Source organism: Herpailurus yagouaroundi, unplaced genomic scaffold, assembly GCF_014898765.1.
Source record: "Herpailurus yagouaroundi ecotype Mexico unplaced genomic scaffold, PumYag 182, whole genome shotgun sequence".
Classification (NCBI taxonomy): Eukaryota; Metazoa; Chordata; class Mammalia; order Carnivora; family Felidae; genus Herpailurus; species Herpailurus yagouaroundi.
Window position 1 is genome coordinate 48,352,571 of NW_024412413.1, and position 22,472 is coordinate 48,375,042.

Genomic DNA, 22,472 nt, shown 5'->3' on the forward strand with positions numbered 1-22,472 from the left:
GTTTTGCCCACTTGCCCCTGACTAAAGACCCATAAGAGAAACTGAATGTATGGACGCAGACTTGCTCTTGGCTGTATGTCCTTGGAATTTGATCAGTCATGGCAGCCCATATGTGGCCATTAAATGTTGACTAAAATTTAGCCAGTTTCTCCTTACACCCGTCTATGGCAGGTTCTTTTTCCGTGCTGTTGCTCCAGTGATGAGAGCAGCTGTATGTCTCTTCTCTCCTAGGAAGGACTCATTACTTTCAGAGTTTCTTTGTGTTTCTTTTCTATGTTCCCTGTGTCTTCAGCTCTCTAAAGCATTTTTAAAAAGTATGTTTGGCTTGTTAACATGACATTGACAGTCATGATTTCTGCTAAATCAGCAGCAGAACTGAGATTTATTCTTTTTTTTAATTTTGTTTAATGTTTATTTATTTTTGAGACAGAGACAGAGCATGAACGGGGGAGGGTCAGAGAGAGAGGGAGACACAGAATCCGAAGCAGGCTCCAGGCTCTGAGCTGTCAGCACAGAGCCCGACGCGGGGCTCGAACTCACGGACCGCGAGATCATGACCTGAGCCGAAGTCGGACGCTTAACCGACTGAGCCACCCAGGCGCCCCTGAGATTTATTCTTAATAATTTGAGAATTGTGCCTTTACAAATAAATTTAGAATTTATGGCTAAATGGGTAACTAAGGTTAAGAGAGGAGAAGAAATTTGCCAAGGTGAAAAAATAAGGTAGCGGCTGTCTTAGCTCAGGTTCTCATAACAAAATACTGTAGACTGGGTGGCTTAAACAAAAGGAATTTATTTTTTCAAAGTTCTGTAGGCTGGAAGTTCAAGATCAGGGTGCTAACACAGTCAGGTTCTGGTGAGAGCTTTCTTTCTGGTTTGCAGATGGCTGAATTCTCACTGTATCCTCACATGGCAGAGAAAGTTCTTGTAAAGGTACCAGTTTTATTGGATCAGAACTGTACCCTAGGACCTCATTTAACCTCAGTCACCTCGTTAAAGGCCCCATCTCCAAATATAGTCACACTGAAGGTTAAGGCTTCAACATATGAATTTGAGGGAGACACAATTCAGTCCATAGCAGGAGTCTAGCTGAATTATAATCGAGAGCTTGTATTCCCAGTCTTTCCAGGCTAAAGACTAAGAAGGTAAATATGGGGTCGAGGGGCTCAAGGTCTAGTTCTGACTCAGCTATGAAGTCAGAAAATCCTGAGTTTAAATTCTGCTCTGTACTAAAACTGTGGAATCTTAAGAGGGATCCTCATTTCACTAAGCCTGTTTCCTAGGAGATGTGAGACTCACTGGGATCATATATGAAAAATGCCTATCTGTCTTGATTGTATCTATGGGATTTTAATTTATGGAGGTGTCTGGATGATGATACAGAGAGGTTAATTTCATTGAAAGATTTTATTGTTATACAGTTCCCAAGAGGAGGGACACATACCACAACACAGGGCCACAGGGGGAAGCACCCTGGTCAGGAGGCAGAAGGAATGAAGGAAAAGTATGACCCAGAGTCTTTACTGTGCTTTCCACAGGAAGGATGGAATGAGGCAGGGTAAACAGCTTGGATTGACTAGTTTGAATAAATTCAGTGGGCTCTGGACTATGGGATGCTCTCTAGTTGTTTGGTACCTGGCCCTGGGGTGATTTAAGGCAGGAGAAATATTGGCTTGGTACATGAGAGTTAGATATAGAAGAGGGTTAAGAGTACGGGCACTGGATCAGTATGTCTGCATATGAAAGGTATGTTCTCAAGCAAGCGATTTACTATCTCTAGGAATTAGCTATCCCTGGAAGGAGCAGCCTCTCCCCACCCAGCAAATCCCCCAACATGTTAAACCATCATAAAATTTGAAAAATAAAGACATGATTAATACACTCTCCCAGTTCTTGGAATATTAGTACGGGCTTTGTGAGCGCTTACTCTCTGTTTCACAGTCCCTCCATTGACAGCCCCACTCTCACCTCAGCAGCTTCTGAAACATGATTCACTTTTTTCCTCTGGGTGATTCAGGCCTTTGTTTCTCTCTGTCATAGCCACATTTGATGCACCTTGCCTGAATGAGGCTTAGAGCCTTATTAAGAGGAAGCCCTTCTGGAGTGGAAGGGCATGAACATGTAATAAGAATAGTATGTTGGGGGCCAAATTGTTGAGGGATAGACATCCTTATTCTGGAGCTGGAAGAAAGGGAGTCCTAGTTTGAGGCCCCATAGGACATCAACCATGGGTCATTATATATAAGCATCCTGGCAACAGAGAAGACAAGCAGAAAATCTATTCCCCTTGACTGAACTGCCCACACGTTTCAGCAATAACTGGTCTTCAGACTGGTGAAAGGGACAGTCTGTTAGCTTCCCCTCAAGAAAGACTAAGGCTTAGCAACAGCTCTGACGAACAGGTTATTTTCTTGAATTATCTGGACTGTCCAGCTTCAGGATAAAGTAGGGATAAAGAGGACAGATACTCTAGAGTGAGTAAGTGTCCTTGGATTCCTTGAAGATCAAAGAAAAAGATGCGTATAGAAGATAGAACAATTTTCTGTTAAAATGACCAAGTAGGGCTTTAATTGGTAAAGCACCACTCAATGTCAAAGCAGGACACTAAGAGAGAACACCGTTCAGGATATAGAATTATGAAACCCAGGTGCTAGATACATATTTTTTCATTTCAACTCCATCCTACCATGAAAAGGTTAGCCATGGCTGAATTAGCAACAACAGAGTCCACAGTTCTAGTGAGCGATATAAACTTGGCTCTAGGTACATCATACATATTTGTCCAAGTAACATCCCCAAAAGAAAGATTAAGAAGCTGTACCTAGCTCTATGATCCTGGCCAGTTATTCATCCTCTGTGAAGTTCAATTTCCTTCTGTACACCCTGAGAGTAGTAATGTTTACTTTTTGAGATTATACCAGGAAGATTATAGCAAAGTTTAAACAGTCAATAAATGATAGCTCCTCCTCTGTCCCCCTCCAGTTCTCTTTCCTCTATAAACATAAAAATAAGTTATTATAAAGTAACCAGAACAATTAAACTGACACAAACTGAGCACTTACAGTGAACTAAAGATTAGTCTAAGTGGTTATGTGTCTGATCCCATGAATCTATGAATTTAATAGCCTCTTGAGAAAAATCCCAGACTTTGAATACATCATATGCCATAACATTTACGTATAACACTCTACTGACTGTCTGAATAAACCACAAATCCAAATAGACAAAAGTAAGATGAAAAGATTTTTATCTTAGTTGACTCAATCCGCTACTAAAATAAGAATGACAGAAATCAGAGACTATTGTTGCCTTCATGGGCATCTGTTTATTAATTAATTTTAGAAATTTTTGAGGAAAAAAAAACAATAAAAAGATACCAGCTAGAAACACAGCTCTCAAAAAGTGTCCACAGTAATCAATACGGTATGGTAGTGAAGAAGAGATAGACACACAGATCAATGGAACAGAATACAGAACCCAGAAACAGACACAAATATACTCAGTTAATTTTTGACAAAGGAGCAAAAGCAATTCAACAGAAGAGGGATAGCTTTTTCAATAAATAGTGCTGGAGTGATTCGATATCTATTGGCAAAAAATAAAACAAGACAAAAGAAATCCCCACAATCTAAACCTCACATCTTCTGTAAAAATATACTCAAAATGGATCACTGACTTAAATGTAAAACTATAACTCGTAGAAAAGAACACATGAGAAAATCTTTGACATTAGGATTGGGTAAAGAATTCTTAGACTTGACACCAAAAGCATAATTCATAAGAGGAAAAACAGATAAATTGAACCTCATCAAAATAAAAACATCTTCCTCTACCAGAGATCCCATTAAAAGGATGAAAAGACAAATTAGATACTGGGAGAAAATATTTGCAAATCACTTACCACACAAAAGCCTTTTATCTAAAATGTATAAAGAACCCTCAAAATTCAACATAAAAAAATAAATAATCCAATTAGAAAACTGAACACTGACACAGAAAAGACATTCACAGACATTTCACCAAAGGGGATATACAGGTGGCAAATAAACACATGAAAATATTTTTCAACATTATGAGCCATTAGAGAAACACACATTAAAACTACAATATCACTACACATAAGAACGGCAAAAAATAAAAAATATCAATAACAGCACATGCTGAAAAGAATGCAATCATACATTGATTGTGGGAATGCGAAATATTACAGCCATTCTGGAATATAGCCCAGTCATTCCTATCAAAATTAAAAATCGATTTACCATACAGTCCAGCAATCCACTCTCAGGTATTCATCCCAGAGAAATGTCTTGCTTCCACATAAGAACTTGTACACGAATGTTCATAGCAACTTTATTCTTAATAGTAAAACCTGAAAACTATCCAAATTTATTTTAAAGGATGAATGGTTAAACAAATTGTGGTGTGTCTACACTATGGAATACTATGCAGCAATAAAAAAGGAACAGATTACTGATACACACAACAGAAGTTTAGAGGAACTTCAAGGAATTTATGCCAAGTGAAAAGAGAAAATCTGAAAAGGATATGTACTGGATGGTTCTACTTATTTAAGATTGGTGAAATAACATAATAATAGACATGGAGAATAGAGTAGTGGTTGCTAAGGGTTTGGGATGATACTCTAAAGTGGCAAAAGGAAGGAGTCTCATGGTGATGGGTACAGTTGAAAATCTTGGTTGTGGCAGGATTATCCAAGGCCACTATGAGAGAAAATACCATAGGGCCACACACACAAGCACAAGTACATGTATACCTGGTGAAATTTAAATAAGCTCTGTAGATTAATGAGGGTAAATATACTAACTTTGATGTTATACTATAGGTGTACAAAGTATGAACACTGGAAGAGGCTAGAGGAAGATTGCACAGGACTCCTCTGTATATTCCTTTGCAAGCTTCTATGCATTTATAACTATTTCAAAATAAAGAGTTTTTTTTAAAGCAGCCATGGACCTTTATTAATTGTTTTTTTTGAGAGAGAGAGAGAGAGAGAGAGAGAGAGCATGAGAGGGGGAGGGGCAGGAAGAGAGAGGGACAGAGGATCCAAAGCAGGTTCTGTGTTGACAGGCTGACAACAGTGAGCCCAATGCAGGGTCTGAACTCACAAACTATGAGACCATGACCTGGGCCAAAGTTGGACACTCAACCGACTGAGCCACCAGGTGATCCATGGTGCTTTGTGAACCCTTAAACATATATAATTTATTTATGATAAATAGGTTTGCCACATATACCAAAAAGAATTTTATATTTGTTAAATTTTCCTGAAATTAAAACCCACTTCCTTGTCTTCCCTTTCACTGAAAATCTCTCAACAGAATTATTTTGACAATTAGAAGCTGGTATGGATAAAACAGGCCAGTGAGAAATATATTTCTAAGGTTGCCAACTGGCCATAAATGAGCTGGACATTCTATCATTTTAACAGCAAGAAAACGACAAGCTGGGGATGAAAGCATACCTTTTATCTTTAAAGTTTTTCCTGTATATATTGCAGGTTGCTTGGACCTCAATATTGTTTCCATGTTTTATATATTATTTATTTAGTTAATTAGTTAGTTAGTTTTTATTTCATTTTATGACAGTAAAAAGAACATCGATGTTGCAGAATTGTGATAGAATTGTTTTAAAAAAAGAAAGTGAATTCTTCTGCCTAAAATCAAAATCGTTTCTAATAAAATATTATTGTTAATCAATATTATTATATAATTACTATATTATTATTATTATATCCATCAATATTAATTTTTGGAAAGCAAATTAACTAATTCCAAAGTTCATACAGAAAAACGGGTTTGGTGATTTTAAAATACATCTACAATTTCTTTAAGGAATGGAGTTTAACTCCCCTGTCCTTGAGTGTGGCTAGACTTCTAATGACTATGATAAAGTGACAGTGTGTCATTTCTGAGACTAAGTCATAAAAATTATGTGGCCTCCTTCTTGCTTTCTCTTTTTAGATCACTTGCTTGGGGAGAAATCAACTGCAACACCGTGAGGTTGCTCAAAAAGTCAATGGAGAGGTCCATGTGGTGAAAAACTGAGGCCTTCTACCCAAGTCCAATAAATCCTTCAGGCCCCATCAAACTTTCAGATGACTTTGGCCTCAGCTGATATCTTGACTACAACCTCATGAGAGAGCGTGGGCCAGCTGAACCCAGCTAAGTTGGTTCCAAGCTCCTGACCCACAAAAATGGTGACATTAGTAACTGTTTATTATTTAAGTCACTAATGGGAGTAATCTGTTATGCAGCAATAGGTAACTAACATAATGAATAAGTAATAACAGCCATGAAATCTTAAGAAAAAAAATAATAGGGACGCCTGAGTGGCTCAGTCAGTTAAGCGTCTGACTTTGGCTCAGGTCATGATCTCACGGTTTGTGGGTTTGAGACCTGTGTCAGGCTCTGTGCTTACAGCTCAGAGCCTGGAGCCTGCTTGGAATTCTGTGTCTCCCTCTTTCTCTGCCTCTCCCCACTCGCACTCTCTCTCTCTCTCTCTCTCTCTCTCTCAAAAATGAATAAGCATTAAAAAAAAAAAAGAAAGAAAGAAAAAGAATAATAAAGGGGAATTAACCTGATCATATTGTAAAACATATTCTAAAGCTTCAATAATTAAAACAATATACTACTGGCATAAGAATAGACATACAGATCAAAGAAATATAATAGAAAGTTTATAAATACACATATCCATGTGAAAATTTAGTATATGGTAAAGGCAACATTTCAAACCAGTGGGAGGAAAGATGCATTTTAACAACTGAGGAGCCAGCTGGAAAAGTAAGTTGGATCCATACTTTACATTTTATAGTAAAACTAAATTATTAATAGATCAAATATTTCAATATGAAATATGAAAAAAGGGTTAAATTATGAGAGAATAATAAACATTTCTGACTGGAAATTCAAAAGCTTTAAAAGAAAAGCTTGATAAGTTTGACCACACGCACACTTTCTGCATGGCAAAAACATTATGGACAAAGACAAATAACAAACTGGAAAAATATTTGCTGCTCATACCACAGATAAAGCACTTATTTTCTTAATGTATAAAGGGCTCTTATGAATCAATAAGAAAAAGACCAACAACCGAATAAAAAAAAATGAGTAACAACTGTCAAACAAGTAAATATATATGGTTTTTAAACTATGAAAAGAAGCTTAATGACATTCAGTACAAGAAATGTGAATTAAATCACAGAATGATATCACTTTTGATCATACTGCCAAAGAAAAAAAATCTTGATAAAACCCTATGTTGGCAAGAGTGTGGAGAAACAGACACTCATGTGCATTACTGGCGGGAGAGCGAATTGGTATCATCTCTGTAAGATAATTTTGGCAACTTTTTTATTTGTCCAAACTACAAATAGACTCTAGAGAAACTGGAACCTTTATACACTGCTGGTAGGAATGTAAAATGGTGCAATCATTTTGGAAAATAGTCTCACTGCTCCTTAAAAGGTTAAACATAGAGTTACCTTATGACCCAGAAATCCAACTCCTAGGTTCATTTCAGAAGAAATGAAAACATATGTTTACACAAAAAATTGTACACAATGTTCATAGCAGTATTCATAATAGGCAAAAAGTGTAAACAACCCAAATGTCCATCACCTGATGCATGTTAAAATCAGTGTATTATATGGTCTATTAATTATGCCTCAGTAAAGCTGTTATTTTTTTTAAGTAGCCAAAGAGAAAGACTTCTTACATATGGAGGGACAAAGGATGACATCAGAATTCTTGTCAGAAACAATACAAATAATGAAGACATTGGAAAACATCTTTGAACTACTGAAAGGCAAAAACTAGTCAATCTAGTATTCCATTTACAGAAATGTATCTTTCAAAAATGAATGTAAAACATCACACTTCTAAGTAACACTTGGGTCAAAAAAGAAGCCTCAAGAGAAACGTAAAAACAGTTTGAACTAAATGAAAATAAAAAATACAACTTAGCGAAATTTATAGGACATAGTAAAAACAGTGTTTAGAGAAAAATGTATAGCATTAAGTACATATATTATTAGTAGGGAGGATCTAAAATAAAATATATAAGCTCCCACCTTAGGAAACCAGAGAAAGAATAATTTAAGCCTAAGGTAAGCAGGGAAAAAATATATAAATTAGAGCAGAAGTCAATGAAATTGAAAATAAGAACAGGGAAAATCAACAAAACCAAGATCTGGTTCTTTGCAAAGATAAATAAAACTGACAAACCTCTACGAGGCTAAAGTAAACGAGCAAGAAGACACAAATGACTAAATTCTGATAGATGTGCTGATTTAGTATAAATACTGATGCAAGAATGAACCTTGAAAACATTATGCTAAGTGAAAGAAGCAAGTCACAAAGAATTGCATATTATATGATTCTATTCATATAAAATGTCCAGACCAGGGAAATACACAGAGAGACAGAAAGTAGATTTATGGTTGAGTAGGACTAGGCAGGGAGAGAGGTGGGGATAGCTAAAGGGCATCTGGTTTCTTTTTGAAGTGATGAAAATGTCCTGAAATCAACTTTGGTGATGCATATACATATGCGAATTTACTAAAAACCACTGAAGCATACACTTTAAACTAGAATTGTATGATATGTGAACTGTATCCAATAAAGTGTCTTAAAAAAAAAAGCAAGGTGCAAAACATTGTATATAGCAGGCTAATATTTGTGTAAGAAAATATGAGGGGAAGGTGACCAAATATTTGAGCACAAAATGCTTATCTATGCATGGTATTTCAGGGAGGAATCAGGAAACTGAATGTATTTCTTGCCTCTAGGGAAGAGAACTATTTGGAAGAAACTTTACATTATATTCTCCTTTTGCATCTTTTGAAGTTTCACCATGTACAGTATTAATAGGCAGATTTACTATAAAGCTAATGCAGTTTAAGATTTCGGATCCCTCACTTACCTGGGCCCTTCATAAGACCCTAGGAGACACCCTAATGATATGTCTACATGGACATATGTTTTTGTAAAATTTGCAGAAATGAGATATGCTTACTTCAAACAGTTAATCTTGCTGGTTATTTCCACTCCAAATTCCCCTCCATTTACTTCCCCTTTTATGTGATGTGTGGGGGAGGCAGAAAGGGGAATCTGGCTGTAAACATTTTTGGGATATTGTTAAGGGAAAGTAGACTCAAGAAATAACTTTTAGTTTGGGTTCTGTGAATAGCCATCACTTCCTACAGTTAATTATTGCTAGTTGATCTGCTGTAGAAATGACTTCCAGAGATACTCTTATCCACTGTGCCAATTCATCTAGCATTGCAATAAGAAGATACAAGGATGGAAGTTATATTGCACAACGAACACATCCTACTGCACTTGGCACCATAAATATATGGCTATAAGAAGAGAAACAAGGTTTCAAAGGCAGAGTCACAAGACCATCTGGGAAAATTTTTTCCAGTTGTCAGAATACAATTTAAAAAGGATTTTTTTTAATGTTTATTTATTTTTGAGAGAGAGAGGGAGAGAAAGCGATCGAGCAGGGAAGAGAGACAGAGAGGGAGACAGAGGATCCGAAGCAGGCTCCACACTGACAACAGAGAGCCCAAGGTGGGGCTCCAACTCATGAGCCACAAGCTCGGTGCTGACAGCTCAGAGCCTGGAGCCTGCTTCAGATTTTGTGTCTTCTTCTCTTTCTGTCCCATCCCCACTTATGCTCTGTCTCTCTCTGTCTCTCATTAATGAATAAATATTAAAAAAATTAAAAAAATAAAAATAAATAAAAACAAAGGTTTTAATATTGGCACAGGAGTGTCAAAATATTTGTATCAACTTCATGCTTTATTCCAGGCAAAGGAAGTTGCACAATGTAAATACATGAAGACTTTAAACAGTTCAATTCATTTAGTGAAATGTAAGTAGTTTACACAGTTAGAATATAGGATGCAAACCATGCACAGCCAGAGAAGATACTGAAATATAGAAGGGTCAGATGATGACAAAGGGTCAGGTTAAGGAGTTTCAATTTTGTCCTATATATAATGTTCTTAATTTTATATGAGCATCAGAAGTTCCGTGAACTACTTTGAAACTCTATGCCAAGGGGCGCCTGGCTGGCGCAGTCGGTTAAGCATCCGACTTCAACCAGGTCACGATCTCACGGTCGGTGAGTTCGAGCCCCGCGTCGGGCTCTGGGCTGATGGCTCAGAGCCTGGAGCCTGTTTCCGATTCTGTGTCTCCCTCTCTCTCTGCCCCTCGCCCGTTCATGCACTGTCTCTCTCTGTCCCAAAAATAAATAAACGTTGAAAAAAAAATAAAAAAAAAAAAGGAAACTCTATGCCAAATGTTATATGTGCATAATGTACATTTATCTAGGGAGAGAGTCCATAATTATTTGTCTAGGATCTCCTAAAGGTTATTATTATCCTTACTGCCATGAGTATCCACTGAAGAGGAAGTTACAGGATTCATTCACCCAAGAACTTTTGTGTGGGTTTACCATATTTCAGGTATGGTGCTTCCTTGGCTAAAGTGTGGAGGTTGATTTGGAAAAGAAGTAGGGCTGGGATGTAGTCATGGGAGGGCAATTTATAGACTTTGGTAAGGCAAGCGATAATAAGATGAAATAAGATCAAAAGAGATACGGAAAACTTTAAGAAGGTAAAATCAATAGGATTTGCTCTCCAATTGGCCTTGGGAAAAGAAAGAAAGGCAGATGTTACTCTTAGTTTTCTAACTGAGATAAATGAGGATGCTATGACCAAGATAGAGTGTCTTCACCAAGAGAGAGAGTAGATTTAGGTATAAACATTATGAACTCAGTCTTGGACATGTTGGTTTGAGTAGCTTGTGGGATTTCAAAGAGAAGATGTTTCTATTAGGATTTATTAGGATCTAGAAAGGAGAAGTCTGGGGTAGAAGTGAACATCTCAGGGTCATTATAAGGCACAGCCGAAACTATACGAGTAGATGAGATCTGCTGAGAAAGTCAAACAAGAAGAAGAATAAAGAAGAGCTCTGGGAAACACCATTTACATCCAGTCAGATTATTATCAAGAACTTTAAAGACAGATTGAGAAAGACTTGGCAGAAAAGTACGTAAGTGAGGACAACATGGTGTTCTCACATGGTGTTCATGGTGAGAAATTGAATTTGCAACTGGGAAGCAAATGATGATCCTTTGTCGGGTCAATTTTTAGGGAGTAGTGGTGATATAAGCCAGGCTGAAGTGGATTAAAGAGAAAAAGGAATGTGAAAAAGTAAAGTTTTTCCTATTATTCTCTTTTCTGAATTACTATATTAACATATAGTAACTTGCATTCAATAAAATTTACTCATTTAAAAAAAATGTTTATTTATTTTGAGAGAGAGAGACAGCGTGTTGTGAGCAGGAGAGGGGCAAAGAGAGAGGGAGAAAGAGAATCCCAAGCACTGACAGTGTGGAGTCCAATTCAGGGCTCGATCTCACGAATGAGCTGTGAGATCATGATCTGAGCAGAAATCAAGAGTTGGAGGCTTAACCCACTTAGCCACCCAGGCACCCCCAAAATTTACTCATTTTAAATGCAGTTTGATGAGTATTAACAAATGTAAACACCCCATTAGTCATCACCACAATGAAAATAGAAAACATCTTCATCATCCAAAGAGTTCCCTATGCCCCTTCTAGTCAATACCTTCCAACCCTGGCCCCAGGTACCCACTGACCTGCTCTTTGTCACTATAGATAGTTTTTTCTTTTCCAGAATTTCCTATAAGTGGAGCCATACTATATATACTCTTATATCTGGATTCTTTAGTTTTTAGTTCAGCATGCTTCTGCGATTTATTCATGTTAATGAATGTATTAAGTCATTGCTTTTTATTGCTGAACAGTAATTCATTGTATGGATATACCATAATTTATCCATTCACCTATTGATGAACACTTGAATAGTTTCCATTTTTTAGTTACTATGAATAAATCTGCTACAAAACTTGTTTTTGTATAGATATATGTTTTCATTCTTCTAGGAGGAGAATTACTGGCACACAAGTAAATGTTTATAACAGTGCTAAACTGTTTTCCAAAGTGGTTATCCCATTTTACACACCCAACTGCAGTTCTAAATCTGTATCGTTAGTATTGTCAGACTTCACAATTTTACCCTTTTTAGTGTATATTTTGTGGTATCACATTGTGGTTTTCATTTGCATTTCTTTAATAACAAATGATGATAGATATCGTTTCACATATTGATTTGTCATTCATATATCTTCTTTTGGGAAGTGCAAGTTCAAATCTTTTGCCTACTTTAAAATTGGAGTAGTTACTTTTGAGTAAAGTTATTAAATAATTCTTGACAATATGCCCTTTGCCAGATGTACGTATTGTGAATCTTTCACCCAGCCTGTAGCTTGCCTTGTTTTTTTGAACAGTATCTTTCAAAAAGTAAATGTTCTTAATTTTTATGAAGTAAAATATAAAAAAAAATTTTATGAAGTAAAATTTTTACGAAGTAAAATTTTTATGAAGTAAAAAAAATAATTTTTATGAAGTAAAATTTTTATGAAGTAAAATTTTTATGAAGTAAAAATTGGGCGCCCCCAATTTTTAATGGTTTGTGTTTTTTTCTGTGTCCTATTTAAGAAATCTATGCTTATCCTAAAGTTTAAGATATTTTCTTCTATGTTTTCTCCTAGAAGTTTCATAGTTTTAGCTTTTATATCTAGGTTTAGGATGTATTTTGAATTTATTTTCACTTATGGTATGAATAGAAGTTCATTTTTTCCATAGAGATATCCTGTTACTCCAGTACCATTTGTTGAAAAGACTCTCTTTTCCCCTCATCAAATTTCCTTGATACCTTTGTCAAAAAGCCATCTACATGCCTATCCTTATTCTGTTACCAGGTCATCTGATTATAACACATCTGAAACCAAGATGTATTATAGTATGTCTTGTACTAAGTGCATCTTGAAATCAGATAGTACAGATCCCTGGTTGTTGGCCAATCTCTTGCTTCACTCTACAAATATACGGCTTGGTACTCAACAAAGACTCAAATAGACTCAAACTCAGATTTCTGGAACTGTTTTGCTGGGTACCACCCTCTTCTCCGGAACTCTGCTTCTGACTGCCTCAGTCTCCTTGATGTTCAATCTGTTGTAACCCTGCTTCAGATCCCTCTCCTTGCATCTAGAATGTGCAAAGGCAAAAACTGGGGTCATTACCAAGTTCACCTCATTTGTTTCCCTTCTCTCAAGGATTACAGCCCTGGACTGTTTGTTGTCCAATGTCTCAGAATAGTGATTTTTAATATTTGTCCAGTTTTCCAGATGTTTTATGGCAGAAGGGTAAATTCATATCCTGTTATTATATCATGGACAAAACTGTATTGACTATTCTTACATTAAAACTGAAGGACATAACCCCTCAAACAAGGGAAACCAAAGCAAAAACAAACTATTGGGACTACAAAATTAAAAAAAACTTTTGTACAGTGAAGGAAACCATCAATAAAACAAAAAACCGACCTACTGAATGAAAGATATTTGCAAATGATATATCTGATATTAATATCCAAAATATATAAGGAACTTCTACAACTCAACATGAAAAAAGAAATAATCTGACTTAAAAATGGGCAGAGGACCTGAATAGACATTTTCCCAAAGAAGATATACAGATGACCAACAAACACATGAAAAGATGCTCAACAGCATTAATCATCAGGGAAATGCAAATCAAAACCACAATTAGATATCCCCTTACACCTGTCATTATGGGTAGTACCAAAAACAAGAAATAAAAATTGTTGGTGAGGATGTGGAGAAAACGAACCCTGTGCACTGTTGGTGGGAATGCAAATTGGCGCAGCCACTATGGAAAACAGTATGGACATTCCTCAAAAAATTGAAAACAGAAAAGCCATATGATCCACTAATTTCATGACTGGTTATTTACCCAAAGAAAATGAAAACATTAATTCAAAGAGATATATGCACCCCTATGTTTATTGCAGCATTTTTTACAATAGCCAAGATACGGAAGCAACCAAAGTGTCCATCAATAGGAAAGAAGATGTGGTGTATATAAACAACGGAATATTACTCAGCCATAATAAAGAATTTAGTCTTGCCATTTGCAACAATATGGATGGATCTAGAGGGTATATAATGCTAAGTGAAATAAGTCAGACAGAGAAAGATAAATAGCATAGGATTTCACTCATATGTGGAACTTAAGAAACAAAACAAATGGACACAATAAAAGATAAACAAAAAAACCCCACTCTTAAATAGAGAACAAACTGGTGATTGCCAGAGGGGGGAGGTGGGTGGGGAAATTAGTGAAATAAAAGAGAATAAGGGCACAAATTTCCAGTTTCAAAAGAAATCATAGAGATGAAAAGTACAGCCTAGGACATACAGTAAATAAGATTGTAATACTGTTGTTTGGTGACAGATGGTGGTTGCACTTATCATGGTGAGCACTGAGTAATGTGTGGAACTGTTGAATCATTATGTTGTGCACCTAAAACTAATATAACACTGTGTGTTAATTATACTTCAATAAAAACCTGAAGGATATAAAATCTCAACTATAAGAGCGGACATTTGAGAGTCATCAGTGTATAGGTAATAATTAAAAATGTTGAAGTAGATGAGATCATCCAGAGTGCAGAACGTTAGAAGGAAAGAGAGCCACAGTTGTGCAATGTGTCAGTTAAAACAGTAGCTCGAAGACATTTCAAGATTTGGGGTTATTTTTGTTTGTTTCTTGAAGATAAGAGGAAAAATTAAGCAAGTGAGTTAGAAGACTACTCTCAAAGCTTGAGAAGCTGATCTGAGTATATAATTAAAAACTGAAATGAGAGTTTGGACATTGGCTCAATATGGTACACAGATATTCTTTTTTTGGGCAGCAGTGTTTGTTTTTTAAATTTTAGTTGGTCATGAAAATTTAAAAATTTTGAGATTTCATATAAATATCTGAAAATTTTTGCTTCTCTCAAAAAGTTAGAACAGGTACCATTACTGGGCCTTCATTTCTACAAGATAGAAGTTCCATCCTTTAGGTGGAACACGTGCTGTCTTAGTTTACCCCAGTCCTCATGACTCCCAGCTGGCCTGCTTCTCTCATTTACATCCCGTTTTTAATCCCATGATCACACTTGGATTTGTGTCCCTTTGGCTTAATAAACAGTTATCTACTAAGGAATTTTAAACTTACTAAATTTAAGGTCTTTGTGGAAATCATTAAGGATGTCTGCAAATATTCCACTTTTCCTCTTCCCTCCAGGAATGTGGCAGAATTGCACTTCCCAACCACCCTGAATTTAGACCTAGCCATGTGTGGTAGGCAGTATAACGGCTCCCCAAAGATGTCCATGTCTCTATTCCCAGGACCTGTGAGTATGCTATTAACATGTGGAAGGGGAGAATTAAGGCTGCACACAGAATTAAGATTGCTAATCAGATGACCTTAATTAACATAAGGAGATTATCCTGGATGATCTGGATGGGCCCAATATAAGTAAAAGGATCCTTAAACATAGTAGAGGGAGCCAAAAGAGTCAGTATCAGCATGATGCGATGTGAGAAAGATTCAACTGGACATTGCTGGCTTTGAGGATGGAATGGGACCATGAGTCAAGGAACGTGGGCAGCCTGTGAAAGCTGGAAAAGGAAAGAACAATAGACCAAAAACCTAGAACTTCCATGAGAGATGCAGCCCTACTGACACCTGAGACTCATCTTAGTCTTCTGACCTCTGGAACTGTAAGACAATAAATTTGTGTTGTCCTAAGAGCTAAATCTGTAGTGATTTGTTATAGGAGGAATATGAAACTAACACATCATGGAACTTAATGAAATACAAGAGTGACATTTAATTGCCAGTGTGAGACACCACGGCACTCCCTTTGACTTGCCATTGTAAATTGTAGATGATAGAGATGGGGTGTTCCATCCAACTTGAGTCTCTGAATGAGGAGCAGTGATCTAGCATGGACATGTAACATGAATAAGAAAAAACCTTTGTTTTTAAGCCACTGAGATATCAGGATTTGTTACCATAGCATAACCTAACTTATCTGAACTGACACAGCTCTCTTAGGAAGGAATCATACAACCAAGTTGTTACTCTTACTACATAAATGGGAGACAGGGGTGGTTGTTTCAGCTTCTGGTAAATACTGCATCCTCATTAAAAGGACCAATTGTGGGGCACCTGGGTGGCTCACAGGTGAGTGTCCAACTCTTGATTTCGGCTCAGGTCATGATCTAACAGTTCATGAGTTTGACCCCTGCGTGAGCCCCAAATTGGGCTCTGTGCTTACAGCATGGAGTCTGCTTGGGATTGGGATTGAGACCCATATGAGCCCCACAGCACTTGGGGTTCTCTGTCTCCCTCTCTGCCCGTCCCCCCTCTCTAAAATAAATAAACATTTAAAAAAAATTTTAAAGGACCAATTGCACAATAAATGAGGTCATGAAAAATGCTGTCCTGGCGAATAACTTCACAATTAAAAGTGGGAGAGATGGGAGCCTGGCTGGCTTAGTCGGTTAAGCATTCAACTTCGACTCAGGTCATGATCTCACTGCTTGATAGTTTGAGCCCTGCACCAGGCTCTGTGCTGACAGCTCAGAGCGTGGAGCCTGCTTCAAACCTGTGTCTCCCTTTCTCTCTGCCCCTCCCCTGCTCACGCTCTGTCTCTCCCTCTTTCAAAACTAAATAAACATTAAAAAAAAAATTTGTAAGTGGGAGAGAAAGCCCTTCAAAATCCTTAATACTTATGCAAACATACTTGATGCATTTACTTTATTTTTGAATAGGTAATACTTGAGGATGTGTCCATGTTGGCTAAAAGCTCTCATACTTTCCCTCCCCCCCTATAATTTCATGGTGTATATCATATGAGTACTTCTTCATATGACAGAGATTTTGTAATATATCCTACGGGAAATGAAAGGGAGTCCAGTCTTTGTTCTAAAATGTTGATCAAAATTTATTTTTTTGCTATTAAAGATATCAAAAAAGTTTCATCTTTCACAATAATTTCAGGTAGATGATTCGAGTGGTGCCCAAATTTGACACAACTTCTATCAAGTTCTTTTCATAAATGAACTATCAGGTTTCAAGGCATTTCAAGATTTTCTTGTGCAACAACTAATTTTAAATACTCAATAACCAGTTTTTCACTAATGTCCATGTTGCAGTGATGTAAGTTTTGTGTTATCTTTGTAGATATCACTGTTTTGTGTCAAACCAGCAAGAAATTTGTATTTTTTTCCACTGTGTTCTCACATAATTCCTCTTAATTATATTATCAGAGAATCCAAAAGCCTATTATTTTTATTAAAAATTTCTCTTAATAATTACTGCTTTAGTATAACCTGAAAATGTGTTACAATTTGCCGCTAAATGTCAAAATACTTTTTTCATTTATATGCTCATTTTAAAATATCATTTTTGTTTCGTATTGTTAGTTTTTTCATCTGAATTTTGTCTTGGTTCCTTTTCTTTTTTTCTTAAGTTTTAAAAAAAAATTTTTTTTCAACGTTTATTTATTTTTGGGACAGAGAGAGACACAGCATGAACGGGGGAGGGGCAGAGAGAGAGGGAGACACAGAATCGGAAACAGGCTCCAGGCTCTGAGCCATCAGCCCAGAGCCTGATGCGGGGCTCGAACCCACGGGCCGCGAGATCGTGACCTGGCTGAAGTCGGACGCTTAACCGACTGCGCCACCCAGGCGCCCCACTGTTTTTCTTAAGTTTATTTATTTTGAGAGAAACAGAGACAGCAGGAGAGGGGCAGAGAAAGAGGGAGAGAGTAGGTTCCATGCTGCCAGCCTAGAGCCTCATGCGAGGCTCCAACCCACAAAACTGAGATCATGACCTCAGCTGAAATGAAGAGTTGGACACTTAACTGACCTAGCCACCCAGGCGCCCCTTGGTTCCTTTTCCTTTAAAAAAAATTGCCTTGTGAAGGTGTAAATGACATACGATAAGTTGCACATTTTTAAAAGTACACAATTTGTTAAGTTTTTACATATGCATATATCCATGCGGCCATCACCACAGTTGAAAGTGAACATATTATTCTTCACCTCCAAAAGTGTCCTTGTGTCTCATCATATATATATGCCTTGCAAAGATTTTCTCCCAGTCTTTTCACTATCTTAGCAGTGTCTTTTAAAAGCATCGTAAATGTTTAAACTATGTTGAAGTTCAATTTATCTATTTGTGCTTTTCTTGTGATTTTGATTGTGCTTTTGGTGTTGTATCTAAGAAATCTTTGCCTAACATCTAGGTCGCAAAGGTTGTCTATTTTTTTTCCTAAAAATTTTATGCTTTTAGGTTTTTCATGTAGGTCTGTGATCCATTTTGAGTTATTTTTTGTATGGGCTGTGATATATGGATTCGAATTAATTTTTTTGCACATGGATATCTTAATTGTTCCAACACACCATTTGTTAAAAGGCTATCCTTTCTCCACGTTGCAGTTGTGCCCTTAAAACATTTTTTGTATTTACAGAAAAGCTGCAAAGATAGAACGGAGAATTCTATCACCCTGTTTCCCCAATGTTAATATCTTAGTTTTGACAAATGAACTGGAGTTTTGTAAGATGTTAACATTAATATTAGTACATTACCATGAACTAAATTTAGACTTTATTTAGATCTCACTTGTTTTTCTACTTACATCCTTCTTCTGTTCCAGGATCCAACCCAGGAAACCATATTACACTTGTTTTCATGTCTCCTTATGTTTCTTTGATTTACATATAAATCAAATAAAAATGCACTAGACCAAAGCCTTATAACAGAGACAAGGAAGAACTTTAAGTAGTATTCTGAAGTGCTAATTAATAGCTGTGGCTATAATATTTAAAAGCAAAACAGAGGGTTTCCCTTCGGAGTTCATAATGGACGGTAGTATTCTTAAGTAACAAACATTTCATAAAAGTCATCAAAATAATTGCTCCTTTTAATCCACGAGCATTTGAGAAAATATTAAAATGAGAAAAGCAAATTTAGCATTTATCCAAAAAGCTTTATTAAGAGTTAATTTAAAAAATGGGAGAGTATATATAAGATTAGCTAGTTAAAATAAACAAATTAGCAGGAATTAATAGGTAATTATTGGAGATTTTATTTCAGATATGACAACTCTGGTTGATTGCTGACTCTTGTGTAATATAGTTATGATGGAAAATCCCAGGTGTAATTTTTAGCTACTGAGCTGTGGCTTTATTCAACCAAGTGAAGCAAGTTCTGGATGACTTGACCCTGCTGTTGAATGACATTTGTGATCAGTTGTGTAACAACACAGCTGGAATGACAGGTGTGAACAGGAATAAAAACTGGAATAAGTACACAATATGTGCTCTGTCTAGCTATTTTTTTTTTGTAAATCTCATGAGAGAAAATATGGCTTCTTCACTAGGATTTGCTGACATGGATTCAATATTTCGCAACTATTACTTGTATTCTTTTCAGATACATCTCATGGAGGATGTATTTTAAAGATACATGCCAATTAGATGATTTGCCCATGATGAAGCTGTTCAAACTTTGCAAAATGGGTTCAAAGACATTTTAAGGACTCTGAAATATATTTTCAAGGATTTGAAGAGAAGCTGGACCATAAAGAAGATGGAACATGTTTTCTCTTCTAAAAGCTGATAAAGCTCAAATACGTCATTAATTCCTTTTACATACGCTTACAGGAAAGTTGAAAGAATATTATAAAAACTGTTTTCCCTGAATCATTTGAGAATAAATTGCTGAACTGACGTCCATCACTTCAGGTGTATTCTTACAAACAAGGACATTCCCCTACATCACCATGAACAAAATCAGAAAATTAACACTAATATGTTATTACTATCTGATCCTTAGACCCCATTCAAGTTTCACTAATTATCTCAATTATGTCTTTTAGAGCAAAAGAATCCAATTTACAATAACACATTGACTTCATTGTCGCATCTCTTTAGTCCTTTTAGGCTAGAATACTCCTTAGTCCTTTCTTGACTTTTATGATCTTGACAATTTTGAAATCATGGTTAATTTATTTTGTAGAAATGTCCCTCAATTTTGGTTTGTCTAATTTTTCCTGATGACTAGATTCGGGTTATGTATCTCGGCAGGAATATTACAGATATCAGGCTGTGTTCTTCTCCATGCATGCTATCAGGTAGCACGTGGTATCCATTTGCCCCATTACTAAAAATATTCACTTGATCATTTGATTATAGTGGTTCACTATGAAATTAATGTTTTCCCCTTTATAATTAGTAAGTAGTTTGTGGGGAGCTTTTGAATCTATGCAAATATCCCATTCCTTATCAATTTAACCTTCAATTTATTTGTTTTCATCTGTATAGGCTCATTCTTATTTTTACAGTGTGTTAAAATCTTTTATTGTCACTTTTTTTTTTTGCAGTTTAAAAGAACTGGTAAAATACATAATATAAAATTTAACTAACTGTACAATTCAGTAGAGGTTAACTATATTCACATTGTTGAATAACAGATCTCTAGAATTTTTTTCCTTTTTTTTTTTTTTTTTAAAGTAGGCTCCAATGCCCAATGTGGGGCTTGAACTTACAACCCTGAGATCAAGGGTCGCATGCTCTACCAACTGAGCCAGCCAGGCGCCCTTCTAGAATTTTTTCATCTTGCAAAACTACAGAACTGAAACTCTATACCCACTGAAAAACGACTCTTCATTTCTCTCTCTTCCAAGACCCTGGCAACCACCATTCTACTTTGTTTCCACAATTTCAACTGGAAATTTGGAATCACGATTGTGATTGGGGATTACTCTAGATATCTCAAGTAAGTGGAATCATACAGTACATATCCTTTGGTGACTGGCTTATTTCACTCAGTATAATGTCCTCATATGTTGTAGCATATAACAGGATTTCCTTCTTTTTAAGATCTGAATAATAGTCCACTGTGTATCTATACCACACTTTATTCATCTGTTGATGGACATTTGGGCTGTTTCCACCTCTTGGATATTGTGAATACAGCTGCAATAAACGTGGGTATGCAAATATTTCTTCAAAATCCTTCTTTCAATTTTTTGGATATATACCCAGAAGTGGGATTGCCAGATCATATGGTATTTCTATCTTCAGTTTTTTGAGGAACTTCCATGCTGATTTCCATAGTGGCCATACCATTTTACATTCCCACCAGCAGTGTACAAGGGTTCCTATTTCTCTACATCTTCACCAACACTTGTATTTTGTATTTTTTGATACTGGTCATCCTAACATGTATGAGGTGATATTCTATTATTACTTTGATTTGCATTTCTCTAATGATTGGTGATGTTGATCATCTTTTCATATGCCTGTTGTCCATGTGTATATCTTCTTTGGAGAAATGCCTATTCAGATCCTTTGCACATTCTTTTTTTTTTTATTTTAATTTTTTGGAATGTTTATTTTTGAGAGAGACAGAGTGTGAGTGCGGGGAGAAGCAGAGAGAGAGGAAGACATAGAATCTGAAGCAGACTCCAGGCTCCAAGCTGTCAGCACAGAGCCTGATGTGGGGCTTGAACACACAAACCGTGAGATCATGACCTGAGCTTGGACGATTAACCAACTGAGCCACCCAGGCAACCCTTTTGCACATTCTTTATTAGGGTTAATTGATTTTTTGTTCTTGTTAGGATTGTTTGTTCTGGATATTAACCCTTTATCAGATATATGATTTACAGTTGCCTCCCATTCTATAGGTTGCCTTTTTACTATATTGTTTTCTTTAACGTGCAGAAATTTTTAGGTTCAATGTGATCCCATTAATCTATTTTTGCTTTTGTTGCCATATCCAAGAAATCATTGCCAAATCCAATGCTATCAATTTTTTCTCCTACGTTTTCATCTAGGAGTTTTATGGTTTTAGGTATTACATTTAGGTCTTTAATCCATTTTGAGCTAAATTTTGTTATTTGGTGTAAGATAAGAGTCCAACTTCATTCTCTTGCAGGTGGATATCTAGTTTTCCTAACACCATTTGTTGAAGGGATTGTCCTTTCCCTATTGTGGTCCAGGCACCATTGTCAAAAATCATTTGACCATATATGCGAGGATTTACTTCTGATCTCTCCATTCTGTTTCATTGATCAACTTGCCTGTACTATCACTTTTTTTGTTGCCTAAACTGTCCCCAATTTGGCCAGGGGAGCACCCATTCTAGATGGCTTCTGGGTCATCTTGGTATGTCTCCATTTTTTGAGAGTTTCCTTGTTTTATGGCACAAGACATTCTGTTATTATTCACTTTGCCTGTTGCAGACTCAAAATCAGCCATTTCTCTAAGAAGCCCTAATTCCTTTAGTGGATATGGCATTTAGAAGTCAAGATCTAAATACTAGATATCTTCATTGATATTAAAGTGTCCTTGTTCCCAGGCCCTCTGAATGGACAGATATAGAATATATATATACATGTGTACATGTGTGTATATATATATATA